The following is a 13,750-nucleotide window of genomic DNA, read 5'->3' on the forward strand; positions in this document are numbered from 1 at the left end:
CTACCCTCAACCTCTCCCATCTATTTCTGATGTCCATCCAGTTTGATTTATTTGCCATATATTTTTCACTGTGCTGTTTCACAAAAGTTATGAACCTGTATATATTTTACGGACACAGTATATTTTACATTAGTTATCTTGTTGTTATTAGTCCCACCCTTCAGCTCCATTCAACCCCTCCCATCTATCTCTTAACACCATCCATATTGGATTTCTATTTGCCATATATTTTTCAAATTTGGTGTGATGTTTCACAAAAGTTATGAACTTTTCTATTCTCATAGTTTCTAGAGATTGTAAAGTAAAGATAAAATGTTTTGCTAAAACTATTATCATACCACTGATCGATTGACCATGACTTTCAAATCACCCAGTAGTGCTATCTGCAGAGTTAGCTCCAGGTAAATGTTTCATTTCTTCAGCCATTCCTGGACCTGTGACCAAAAACAAGCTACATATCAATCAATCAAATGTATTTATAAATCCCTTCTTAAACCAGCTGATGTCACAAAGTGCTGTACAGAAACCCAGCCTAAAACCCCAAACGGCAAGCAATGCAGGTGTAGAAGCACGGTGACTAGGAAAAACTCCCTAGAAAGGCCCGAACATAGGAAGAAACCTAGAGGAACCTAGAGAGGCACACCTGTATTTGTGTAGTTTCTCCCATTCTTCTCTGCAGATCCTCTCAAGCTCTGTCAGGTTGAAATGGGGAGCACCATTCCAAGGTGAACCTTTGCCCCAGTCAGAGGTACTGAGTACAGTGGAGCAGCTTTTCATCCAGGATCTCTCTGCACTTTACTCCGTTCATCTTTCCCACGATCCTGACTAGTCTCCAAGTCCCAGCCGCTGAAAATCATCCCTACAGCATGATTCTGCCTCCACCATGCTTCACCGTAGGGATGTTGCCTCCAGAAGTAACGCTTGGCATTCATGCCAAATAGTTCCATTTGTTTCATCCGACCAGAGAATCTTTTTTCTCATGGTCTGAGAGTCCTTTAGGTGCCTTTTGGTAAACTCCACGCGGGCTGTCATGTGCCTTTAACTGAGGAGTGGCTTCCGCCTGGCTACTCTACCATAAAGGCCTGATTGCTGGAGTGCTAAAGAGATGGTTGTCCTTCTGGAAGTTTCTCCCATCTTCACAGAGGAACTCTGGAGCTCTGTCAGTGACCATCAGGTTCTTGGTCACCTCCCTGACCAAGGACCTTCTCCTCCGATTGCTCAGTTTGGCTCAGTTTCCATTTAAGAATGATGAGGTATGATCAAAATCTATTCATCTCTGGTATTGGTATGAACCGTGACTAAACTATTACATTTTCCTTCACTTCATAACCTCAAAGTGAGCTTCAGAGAGTTGGGATTCCATTCACTTTCCCTTTCAAACCCAGAGCTCACCTCCACACCCCAATCCTGCCTAGAAATTAAAACTAGAACATTAGGGGCTGTGTCCGAAATGGCACCCTATTCCCTATGTAGTGCACCAATTTTGAATAGGGCCGATAGGACACAGCCTAGTTGTTTTCATTATTTCCCCGATAGATATCTTCAGAGAAAATTAAAACTTCCATCCACTCCATTCAACCCACTGTTGTAGAAGAAGGGAAACTATCAAGATGACGGTTGATTATTCAGCCTTGTTCCTCCATTCAGAAGTCAGCTTGTTCCTCATTGAGTGGAACGACATTATCATGTATTCACTGCCGTGAATAGAGAATGTCTTTATCTGAGAGTTAGGATAAAATAACAATTAATGAGCCAGTGGAAGTCTGTTCGGGAAGAAACACACACATGCGCATACACACACAGACAAAAATGTGCACGTGCATGCAAGCGCACAGGCAGGCACACACACACACCAGAGAATCTGATTAACAAGCAGTCAGGAATGAGATATTACAGAGAGAGAACATATCACACAGCTAGTTAGTTAAGCTCAAGCTTTCCCCCTATCTGCTAAGACAGTGAATTTTTATTCTGGGTTCCACATGAGAGACTCAAATTACAGATTGTTTTGTGCAATCTTGTCTCGTCTTGCTTTGACTACTCATAAATCCTACATTCGACCTATGTTCCAATTTTCAGAACTTTGAGGTAAGCTAAAACAAAATTATTTTTGAAGACTGAAAATTGGATACAGAGCAAAGACAGCCAAACAGGCTCAGTAGAGATACAGGTAGACTGAGAAAAATGAATATCTCTTTGTTGTCTTGCTTATGTTTACTTGGTTTTATAATCAGTCTTCTTCACCTGGTTCTTCTACTCTATCCAGCTACTGCTACTCACACACAGGCTGCTACTTCAGTCCCACCAGTAGGGTTAATGATGTCTATTAAGGCTGATACTCTGGATACCCCACACAAACATCTGGATAGGTGTGTGTGTGTGTTGTAGTGTTTAACTACACTTGTGGGGACCAGAAGTTGGACCAACTGAGGACATTTTGTTGGTCTCCACAAGGTCAAATGTTATTTCTATGGGGTTTAGGGTTAAGGTTGGGGTTAGAATTAGGTCTAGGGTTAGGAGCTCAGGTTAGTTTTAGGGTTAGGAGCTAGGGTTAAGGTTAGGTTTTTGGGTTAAGGTTAGGGTTAGGATTAGGCTAAGGGTACAGGTTAGGGAAAATAGGATTTTGAATGGGACTGAATTGTATGTCCCCACAAGTTTTGCTGTGCAATACTGTGTGTGTATTTGGAGCTGTGTGTCTGGAGTTGTCAAATTACTTTTCCCAGGGTGCAAAGCGGTCTACAACTGAACCATATCCAATCAGATGGCCCAGTCCTCTGGCACGCTGTAGTGTCCCTTCAGACCAGGACGCTCTCTTCTTTCCTCAGTTCAATTCCTTTCTTTTTATCAACACGTTCCCTCTCCCTCCACTTCTTGACTCATTCCCTCTCCTCGACTCCATCCCTTTTCTTCACTCCCTCTTCTCTTCAGAATTCACTCATTCTTTTCTCCTGTGCTTGATCAACTCCCTCTCCAATCTTTGACTTATTCCCTCTTGACTCCTCTCTTCTCCTGCTCCTCTCATTCCCATCAGTCTTGATTCCCTCTCCATTCTTGGAGTTTTAGGGTTATGCCACCCCTTGATCAGACGGAATTCGTGTGTGTGCATGAGTGTGCTTCTCTAGAATGTCCAACAGTCCCTGAGTCTCAGGGTTATGGCACGCGTCATATGGGAAAAGCCCCTTACATCTCCCAACAGCCAGCAACATGACATTTAGAAAACACTTCAACACTCCAACAGCATCTAAAGAGCCCTGAAGCTTGCCCAATCTACAGCCATAAAAAAATGAAGAGCCTCCAGCCAGAGAGTGACAGTTGTGTGTCTGGGGGCAATCAATCCTCATAGGCTTTAAACTACAGCTTCAGTAGGGAGTGCAGACTGTGCACAGCTGGGTGTCTAGAGGGGTGTTGGCTGGTCTTTTAGGTTTGGGGTAGAGAAAGAGTAATATAACTAGTTCAAACAGTTTGCAGCCAAAGCTTATGCGTATAAAGTCAAAGCGGTCCCCTCCTGTTGTTCAAAGATGAATGAAATCACAGACCATGTTCAACCAAGATAAACACGTACACACACACACACTTTGTACTATTCAACGATGATCACCCAGCTGGGACACAATGGCCCAGAGAACATGCTCCTAAAGACACTGTCACAGAATGTTGCCTAGCAACCCCATATCAACACACCCCTCGGAATTGAAATTCTTTTTTTTATTTTCGTTTTTTTACAGACAACAGTCATTCTGAAGGATGTGAGGGACAGGGTCCCCCTGTTACTGAAGCAACATTGGACAATCGAACAGCTGTCACCACCACAGTAATCTCGTTGTCAGGTGGATCAGCGGGAGTTCCTCTGTGACGGCATGCCAGTATCTAGCCTGGTCCCAGAACTGTTTGTGCGGTCTTGCCAACTCCTATTGACAATGACCATAGGAGTTGGTAAACCGGCACAAACAGATCTGGAACCAAGCTAACCCAGATTAACAGTACATCCTACACCTACACCCATTTCTCAAACTTCAAACACTAAATCAACTATCATTAAATAACAAAGCTAACAGCTTAAAACCCCTCTCATTCTGGTGTCACACCAGCTGTACATAAACTACTAGAATTGTGTAAACTACACAGAACAAAAATATAAACGCAACATCTGAAGTGTTAGTTCCATGTTTCAGCATGATAATGCATGATAATGCCCCATGTCGCAAGGATTTGTACACAATTCCTAGAAGCTGAAAATGTCCAAGGTCTTCCATTGCCTGCATACTCACCAGACATGTCACCCATTGCGCATGTTTGGGATGCTCTGGATCGATGTGTAAGACAGCATGTTCCAGTTCCCACCAATATGCAGCAACTCCACACCAATATGCAGCAACTCCACACAGCCATTGACAGGCCACAATTAAAAGCCTGATCAACTCTATGTGAAGATGCTGTGTCGCGCTATATGAGGCAAATGGTGTCACAGCAGATACTGACTGGTTTTCTGATCCACGCACCTGCATTTTTTTAAGGTATCTGTGACCAACAGATGCATATCTGTATTTCCAGTCATGTGAAATCCATAGATTAGGGCCTAATAAATGTATTTACATTTACTGATTTCCTTAAACTGTAACACAGTAAAATCTTTGAAATTGTTGCTTGTTGCGTTTATATTTTTGTTTACAAGGGGCAAACCAGACCTGTAAAACTTTTTGAAAGGGGGTGCACGGCTCAATGTCTAACTTTTACTAAGTGCTCTATCTAGGCTTATATAAGTGTGCTGCCCTTTGCCAGGGCCTGTCCAATGAACCATAGGTTTGCTCAGAAGTTAGAACAGTCTCCCCTCGCTCTTTAAACCCCAGGAACCGGAGGAGAGGAGAGACGGAAAGTGAGGGGAGGAAAAATAGAAGAGAGAGAGAGAGGTCAGAGGGAGAGCTAAGCATCAGTGAGCTTTGAGAGACATTGGGAGATTCTCTCAGGTGGAAGAGAGACCCTGAGTTTGGGATGGTTGGTGTGTGTGTGTGTGTGTGTGTGTGTGTGTGTGTGTGTGTGTGTGTGTGTGTGTGTGTGTGTGTGTGTGTGTGTGTGTGTGTGTGTGTGTGTGCAGTCTTAAGTGGTCATTAAAAAACCTGCTGCCCATAGTGCACTCTGTCCCTCTAAGCTCTTAAAACATTTAAGACCCCCAAAGGATTCTGAGTGCAAATGAGCCTGGGCAAGTTCCCTGAACAGATCTAGGATCAGCTTACTCTTTCCCCAATTCTAGTGGGAAACACAAAACTGACCTTAGATCAGCATCTAAAGGGGCAACCTCATCATACACTGCACTCTGTGGAATGGACACATTGCAGTGGATAACAACATTACAACAGATAACTAGGTATGGATAGTTTGTATAGACCAGTCCTAGCCCCAGTCCAGTTCAACTGTCCAGTCCAGTCCACTTCACTAGAAAAGTACAGTACAGTAGATAGCCAGGTCATCCGAGGAGAACAGGGTGCAACCAAGGTAAGACCATCATACAACGTTCAACAATGTTTTGCTGCCTCTGAAAGGCCAAGCTACCTCGAGGGAGGACAGAACGGGAGAGAGGGATATACATGTATATAGACAGAGATGGAAATGCAGAGGAGCATGGGGTTGCAGAATGAGAGAGAGAGAGAGAGAGAGAGAAAGAGAGCAGGCAAGAGATAAAAAGAAAGAGTACGCTTACCAGAAATGTTCTGTGTCACAGGGGGCTGAGGCAGTTGTCAAGTTTCAGCTTTCTGTCTTCAATGTTCACTGCCCTTTTCCCCCTCTTCAGAAATGAAAGCTTGACCTCTAAAAGGAAAGAGAAAGGGAAGCCATTTTGTATTTGTGTTTATTATGGATCCCCATTAACTGAGCAATAATGCAGAGCAAAATGAATTAACAATTTAAAAAACATTACATTCATAACAGATTTCACAACACAATAAGGTGTGTGCGCTCAGGCCTCTACTCCACCTCCACATATCTACAACACAAAATCCATGTGTACGTGTGTGTATAGTGCGCATGTTATCGTGTGTGTATCCTTGTGTCTGCCTGCTTCACAGTCCCGCTGTTCCATAAGGTGCATTTTTCACAGTTTTTTTTAAATCAAATTTTAATGCTTGCATCAGTTAGTTGATGTGGAATAGAGTTCCACGTAGTCATGGCTCTATGATTTCTGATTGCAAAGAAAACCTCTTACCAGCACCGTACGCAAACTCCTAAAATATTCACAACCTTTCATCAAGAAGCTCAAACTGATGCCTTATTTTCTTTTGGAAGAATTCATTTTAGGAAAATGTATCTTTTTGAAGATATTTGATAGACACCAGGGAGGTTGGGGTAAAAGCATAAACAGGTTAAATGCGAGTCAGGAACAATGCCTATGAATTATCCAAAAGCTCCAAATGAAAAAAAGGACAGAGCCGAAGCTCAGAAGCTAATCACATTCATGTAATTGAATTATTCTGTAGAGAGAGAGAGAGGCACTGTGCTGTATTCTCATGCTAATCTGAGTAGCGCTCTGAGAGAGCAGCGTCAACACATCAGTCACAATGCAGAGATCAAAACGTTGACGTCCTCACGCGGATAAAAGAACGCACCGGCTTTGGTTGAGAGAGGAGGAGAGATGTTTCGGTGAGGAAAAATAATACGATTTGAATAGAAATTGTATGAAAATACGTACTGTAAAAGGAGTGTTGAGGGAATTAGGATGTGGAATAGGGTCACCAGAGTGGAGAATTAACTTTTATGTGTCATGTAAAGGATAACTTCGACAGTTGCGAGAGAGAGAGAGAAGGGAAAGGGAGTGATATAAATGAACATGATCCATAAGAAACTGTCTGGACTATGAAAGAGACTGGTCCATAGTAAATCAGTTTGATCTGGAGAAGGCAGCCATGTGGTTCAACGGGCTGAGGAAGGTGTGTGACTGACAGACAGAGACAGACACACACACACAAACAGACCGCACGCTCTCTCTCATACGCATGTGCGCACACACACACACACTTGATTTAACCCAAGCTGGCAGACCACTGGAGCTTGACTAGTCGACGTTCCACAGTACACACACAAATACACACACCTGAGCAGCGAGCACACACACACCAGCAAGTGCAGACCAAGCCCAAGCTTATACCACAAAACCATCATTACGTGTCCATGTTGCCAGGTGGCGTGTTTATCCCAGGAGGAGGGGGGCTCATTATGATATGTTCTTAACCCCCCCCCCCCCAACCAGGCGGCGTGGATCGAATAAAGAGGAGCAGGAAAACCAAGCAGGAAATGTCAGACCTAATGAGACACATTAAGCCTACAGTCAGAGAGGGAGGTCACATTTCTGACTGCTGCATAGAACCCACAAGTCAATTAAACATCTATTCCATGCTGGTTCAATGTAAATTCATTGAAATTACGTGGAAACGACATTGATTCAACCCGTTTTTGGTCAGTGGGAAAAGCCTGTATTACAGGTAGGAAGATAATCACACGTCGTTTTCGCCTGTTTCTTCACATGTTCTAGAAATATAGCCAAGACGGCGTAGCAGTGTAGACGTCTTTGTGCTGTCGTGTCCCGTGTCCCTTGTATATATCTTTTTACATCTTTTTCTTCGCATATCTTTTAAAAATACTTTCTTAAACCTCAACTTCTAAATACTCTCCTGCAACCCGCCTCACCCAATGTGGCGTGGATCTGCTTTTTTCTAAAGTATTTCTATTTACTTCTGATCTGGAATCCATCTACTGAAGAGAGCCAGCTAACTGCCTACCAGCTATCAGTTAGCAAACCATTGCTAGCGGTCATCAGCTAACCTTTAGCTCGGGAAGCTCTCGCTAGTTCGAACAACGTGACTAAAACCAGAGCATAACGGACCTATTTCTCTCCATATCCCCGGATTCCTACCGCAAACTCTGAACATTTTCATCTGGATCTTCGCAACTAGCTAACCACAATCCCGGGTGACCACTCCTGGCTAGCGTTTCCATCCCGGAGCAGGCACCGGAGCAGGCACCAATTAGCCTGAAGCTAATTGGCTAGGGCTCCTGTGCTACCACTGAAGCCCACTCCTGGGCTACAAGACCCGGACCCATTTACTGCCGGTACGGAGCACGGAACCCCGCCTATCCTCTACGACTGGAATACCGACATAATCTGCCCGGGGACTCCAACAGGCCCCTCAGGCGTGACGCCCGCTGAAGGCCCATTCTGCTAACCTACTAGGCCTGTTAGCTACCTAGAGCTACCTGGAACCCTACTAATTCCACGACTGGTCTATCGACGTCACCGCACGAAGAGGCAAAAACAGATTTCCCCCCCATCGCGACGTCCCCCAAAGGCTAACTTGCCTGCCCCGGTCTGCTAACTGCTAGCTTATCTTGCAGCTAGCGCAGCTAGGAAGCTAGCACCAGTTAGCAAACACAATTCTACAATTCACAACCTCTCTTTCGCCATCGCTATCCGGCTTGGATTCTCTGTCGACACGACCACGTCTGGTTTGCAGACGTGCCCTCAACCGGTGCCCTCAACCGGCCTCCGTCTGAGCAGACCACCCCCCCGGGCTACTAACTTTAAACGCGTGCTAGCTTAGTGGAGGCCTCACTACTCCATCTACGGCTGCCCCCTGGACACTATGATCACTTGGCTACATAGCTGATGCCTGCTTGACTGTCCATTAATTCACGGTACTCCATTCTGTTTATTTGTGTTTTATCTGTCGGCTCTGTGCCTTAACTCAGGATCTGTGTGTAGTTAATCCGACCCTCTCTGCCCAGTCATCGCCATTTTTACCTTCTGTTGCTGTGTTAGCTGACTAGCTGCTGTTATTTCACCTGCTGTTTTAGCTAGCTCTCCCAATCATGACCTGCAATCACTTTATGCCTTATTGTATGTCTCTCTCTAATATCAATATGCCTTACATACTGTTGTTCAGGCTAGTTATCATTGTTTTGGTTTGCAATGGACCCCGTAGTTCCACTCTCCGTACCTCTGATACCTCCTTTGTCCCACCCCCCACACATGCGGTGACCTCACCCATTGAGACCAGCATGTCCAGAGATACAACCTCTCTTATCATCACCCAGTGCCTGGGCTTGCCTCCGCTGTACCCGTGCCCCACCATACCCTGGTCTGCACATTATGCCCAGAATCTATTCTACCACGCCCATAAATCTGCTCCTTTTATTCCTTGTCCCCAACGCTCTAGGCGACCAGTTTTGATAGCCTTTAGCCGCACCCTCATTCTACTACTCCTCTGTTCCTCGGGTGATGTGGAGGTAAACCCAGGCCCTGCATGTCCCCAGTCACCCTCATTTGTTGACTTCTGTGATCGAAAAAGCCTTGGCCTCATGCATGTCAACATCAGAAGCCTCCTCCCCAAGTTTGCCTTACTCACCGCTTTAGCACACTCTGCCAACCCTGATGTCCTTGCCGTGTCTGAATCCTGGCTTAGGAAGGCCACTAAAAACTCTGAGATTTCCATACCCAACTATAACACTTTCCGTCAAGATAGAACTGCCAAAGGGGGAGGAGTTGCAATCTACTGCAGAGATAGCCTGCAAAGTTCTGTCATTCTTTCCAAGTCTATGCCCAAACAGTTCGAACTTCTAATTTTAAAAATTAATCTCTCCAGAAATAAGTCTCTCACTGTTGCCGCCTGCTACCAACCCCCCTCAGCTCCCAGCTGTGCCCTGGACACCATCTGTGAATTGATCGCTCCCCATCTAGCTTCAGAGTTTGTTCTGTTAGGTGACCTAAACTGGGATATGCTTAACACCCCGGCAGTCCTACAATCTAAGCTTGATGCCCTCAATCTCACACAAATCATCAAGGAACCCACCAGGTACAACCCTAAATCCGTAAACATGGGCATCCTAATAGACATTATCCTGACCAACTTGCCCTCCAAATACACCTCTGCTGTCTTCAATCAAGATCTCAGCGATCACTGCCTCATTGCCTGTATCCAGCTGCCCACTGCACTGAGGCTAGATAACACGGTCACCACTGATAAGTCCATGATAATCGAAAACTTCAACAAACATTTCTCAATGGCTGGCCATGCCTTCCACCTGGCGACTCCAACCTTGGCCAACAGCCCCCCCCCCCCGCTGCTACTCGCCCAAGCCTCCCCAGCTTCTCCTTTACCCATATCCAGATAGCAGATGTTCTGAAAGAGCTGGAAAACCTGGACCCATACAAATCAGCTGGGCTTGACAATCTGGGCCCCCTATTTCTGAAACTGTCCGCTGCCATTGTCGCACCCCCTATTACCAGCCTGTTCAACCTCTCCTTCGTATCATCTGAGATCCCCAAGGATTGGAAAGCTGCCGCTGTCATCCCCCTCTTCAAAGGGGGAGACACCCTGGACCCAAACTGTTACAGACCTATATCCATCCTGCCCTGCCTAGCTAAGGTCTTCGAAAGCCAAGTCAACAAACAGATCACTGACCATCTCGAATCCCACCGTACCTTCTCCGCTGTGCAATCCGGTTTCCGAGCCGGTCACGGGTGCACCTCAGCCACGCTCAAGGTACTAAACGATATCATAACCGCCATCGATAAAAGACATTACTGTGCAGCCGTCTTCATCGACCTGGCCAAGGCTTTCGACTCTGTCAATCACCATATTCTTATCGGCAGACTCAATAGCCTCGGTTTTTCTAATGACTGCCTTGCCTGGTTCACCAACTACTTTGCAGACAGAGTTCAGTGTGTCAAATCGGAGGGCATGTTGTCCGGTCCTCTGGCAGTCTCTATGGGGGTACCACAGGGTTCAATTCTCGGGCCGACTCTTTTCTCTGTATACATCAATGATGTTGCTCTTGCTGCGGGCGATTCCCTGATCCACCTCTACGCAGACGACACCATTCTGTATACTTCCGGCCCTTCCCTGGACACTGTGCTATCTAACCTCCAAACGAGCTTCAATGCCATACAACACTCCTTCCGTGGCCTCCAACTGCTCTTAAACGCTAGTAAAACCAAATGCATGCTTTTCAACCGTTCGATGCCTGCACCCGCACGCCCGACTAGCATCACCACCCTGGACGGTTCCGACCTAGAATATGTGGACATCTATAAGTACCTAGGTGTCTGGCTAGACTGCAAACTCTCCTTCCAGACTCATATCAAACATCTCCAATCCAAAATCAAATCTAGAGTCGGCTTTCTATTCCGGAACAAAGCCTCCTTCACTCACGCCGCCAAACTTACCCTAGTAAAACTGACTATCCTACCGATCCTCGACTTCGGCGATGTCATCTACAAAATAGCCTCCAATACTCTACTCAGCAAACTGGATGCAGTTTATCACAGTGCCATCCGTTTTGTTACTAAAGCACCTTATACGACCCACCACTGCGACCTGTATGCCCTAGTCGGCTGGCCCTCGCTACATGTTCGTCGTCAGACCCACTGGCTCCAGGTCATCTACAAGGCTATGCTAGGCAAAGTGCCGCATTATCTCAGTTCACTGGTCACGATGGCTACACCCACCCGTAGCACGCGCTCCAGCAGGTGTATCTCACTGATCATCCCTAAAGCCAAAACCTCATTTGGACGCCTTTCCTTCCAGTTCTCTGCTGCCTGCGACTGGAACGAATTGCAAAAATCTCTGAAATTGGAGACTTTTATCTCCCTCAACAACTTTAAAAATCTGCTATCCGAGCAGCTAACCGATCGCTGCAGCTGTACATAGTCCATCTGTAAACTACCCACCCAATTTACCTACCTCACCCCCATACTGCTTTTATTTATTTTACTATGATTTATCACTCCAGTGTTAATCTGCTAAATTGTAATTATTTATTGCCTACCTCATGCCTTTTGCACACATTGTATATAGATTCTCTTTTTTCCTACCATGTTATTGACTTGTTTATTGTTTACTCCATGTGTAACTCTGTGTTGTTGTCTGTTCACACTGCTATGCTTTATCTTGGCCAGGTCGCAGTTGCAAATGAGAACTTGTTCTCAACTAGCCTACCTGGTTAAATAAAGGTGAAATAAAAATAAAATAAATAAATAAAAATTGGTGGACACCGTAACATCTGAACTCCACATATTGCCGAAGGTGACTGGTGAGGTAAAACCATGAAGAAACCGCTAGAAAGAGAGGCACTATAAATGGGAAGTTTGTCTGAATTGCATACAGGACACAGATGGTCTCACTCTCTCTCACAATTTCACCAGTAAAGTCAACAGACATGTTTGTTGTACATAGAAAGGACATTGCTATTATTGTCTTCACTTCCTGTAACACAGCTAATATATAGTAAGTGCAAAACCCTGCACAGTGTCCGCTTACGTTTTACACTGTTTCTCTGTAACTCTATAACACTTTGTCTTCCTCAGCCTCTGAAACGCCGCAGAGTGCACTAAGTGCGGTAGTAAAGCCAGCAGGAAACAGAGGACCCATCCATTACAGCACGCATCCATTACCTCGCTCTCTCATTTGATGTTTCTCTGAAGTTATAAAGGACAAAGAGGACCTGCACTCTCAGTCCAGTGTCCGAGCAGCTTTTCCTCGCGCACCTAGAACCTACTGCTTCAATTCAGCTTAAATATGTATAATTTAACTTGTCAAATGCATTGCTTTTAACATGTGGCATAAACACAACCAGTCACAATGTTTTAATCTGATTAGGCTACTTCAAAAGTCTCCTGTAGGCGTACACACGTTGCATAATTCCAGTACCCTCAAAATGGCTTGACATTATAACAAGGTCTCCATTCTACCTTTTCATGCGAGTAAAGTACATGTTGGATAAAGATTTCAAGACATCATGGGAAAGCATGCAGTTTATTAGTCTACATATAAAATGAGTTGTGATTAACTTCACAGGACGGTGAAAGTGCACGGTGACGAGCTTGACACTACTTTCAATGAGTATCGAGGGTCTTATTCTGGTGACATGATGCTCAGTGCTTGGCTGCCATTTGACAATAAAAAGTTCTCTCAAACTTTTGTCCGTAATAAGCTCATCATGTTATAGGCTATACCCGCACTGTATCTGAAAGATGTTGGCTAGTGCGCATTAGCCAATACCAGAGTTATGCACATTTTTTGTGTGTGACAAAACCATCAGTAGGCCTAAAGGTGAAAATGTGATGGAAACCCATTTCACTGAGTTTTAATTCGGTACATGGGAATTTAACAGCAAAAGTTATTTTTATGTGCAACAAGTACATTTGATGGAAAAAATGCAGATATTGTTTTTAATGCAGATCTTGGAATATTAACATGAACATCTGTTTTCAATTGGATGGAAACCTAGCTAAAGACACCCTAGGGACTCTGGAAAGTGTGCTAGTACATTGTCACTTCGGTTATGACGGCACATCATGGTTGAACAGCAGCCTCAAACAGCTAAAGAATACGATACAGACCAGCCAAAACAAGTTTGTAAGAATTGTACTTCAACTCCCCCTTGTGCCTTCAGAAAGTATTCATACCCTTCAACGTATTCCACATCGTCTTGTGTTACAGCTTGAATTCAAAAATGGATTCAATAAAACATTTCTCCACCCATCTACACACAATACCGCAAAAAGACAAAGTGAAGACATGTTTTTAGAAATTCTTGCAAATGTATTGAAAATTAAATAGAGAAATATCTCATTTAAATAAGTATTCACACCCCTGAGTCAATACTTTGGAGAAGCACCTTTGGTACCGATTACAGCTGTGAGTCTTTCTGGTAAGTCTCTTTCCACACTTGGATTGTGCAATATTTGCCCATTATTCATTTCAAA

At 44.7% G+C, this 13,750-nt stretch overlaps 1 protein-coding gene across 2 annotated transcripts in view; it reads right to left on the bottom strand.

Moving 5' to 3' along the window:
• Positions 1–13,750, bottom strand: part of LOC129854042 (xylosyl- and glucuronyltransferase LARGE2s) — a 242,808-nt gene that overhangs the window by 140,772 nt on the left and 88,286 nt on the right. For both annotated transcript variants that reach the window (XM_055920660.1, XM_055920659.1), the window contains exon 2: positions 5,696–5,802. The gene's annotated coding sequence lies outside the window, so the exon portion shown is untranslated. The remainder of the gene's footprint in view (positions 1–5,695; positions 5,803–13,750) is intronic.

This window comes from Salvelinus fontinalis, chromosome 4 (assembly GCF_029448725.1).
Source record: "Salvelinus fontinalis isolate EN_2023a chromosome 4, ASM2944872v1, whole genome shotgun sequence".
In the NCBI taxonomy this organism is placed as follows: domain Eukaryota; kingdom Metazoa; phylum Chordata; class Actinopteri; order Salmoniformes; family Salmonidae; genus Salvelinus; species Salvelinus fontinalis.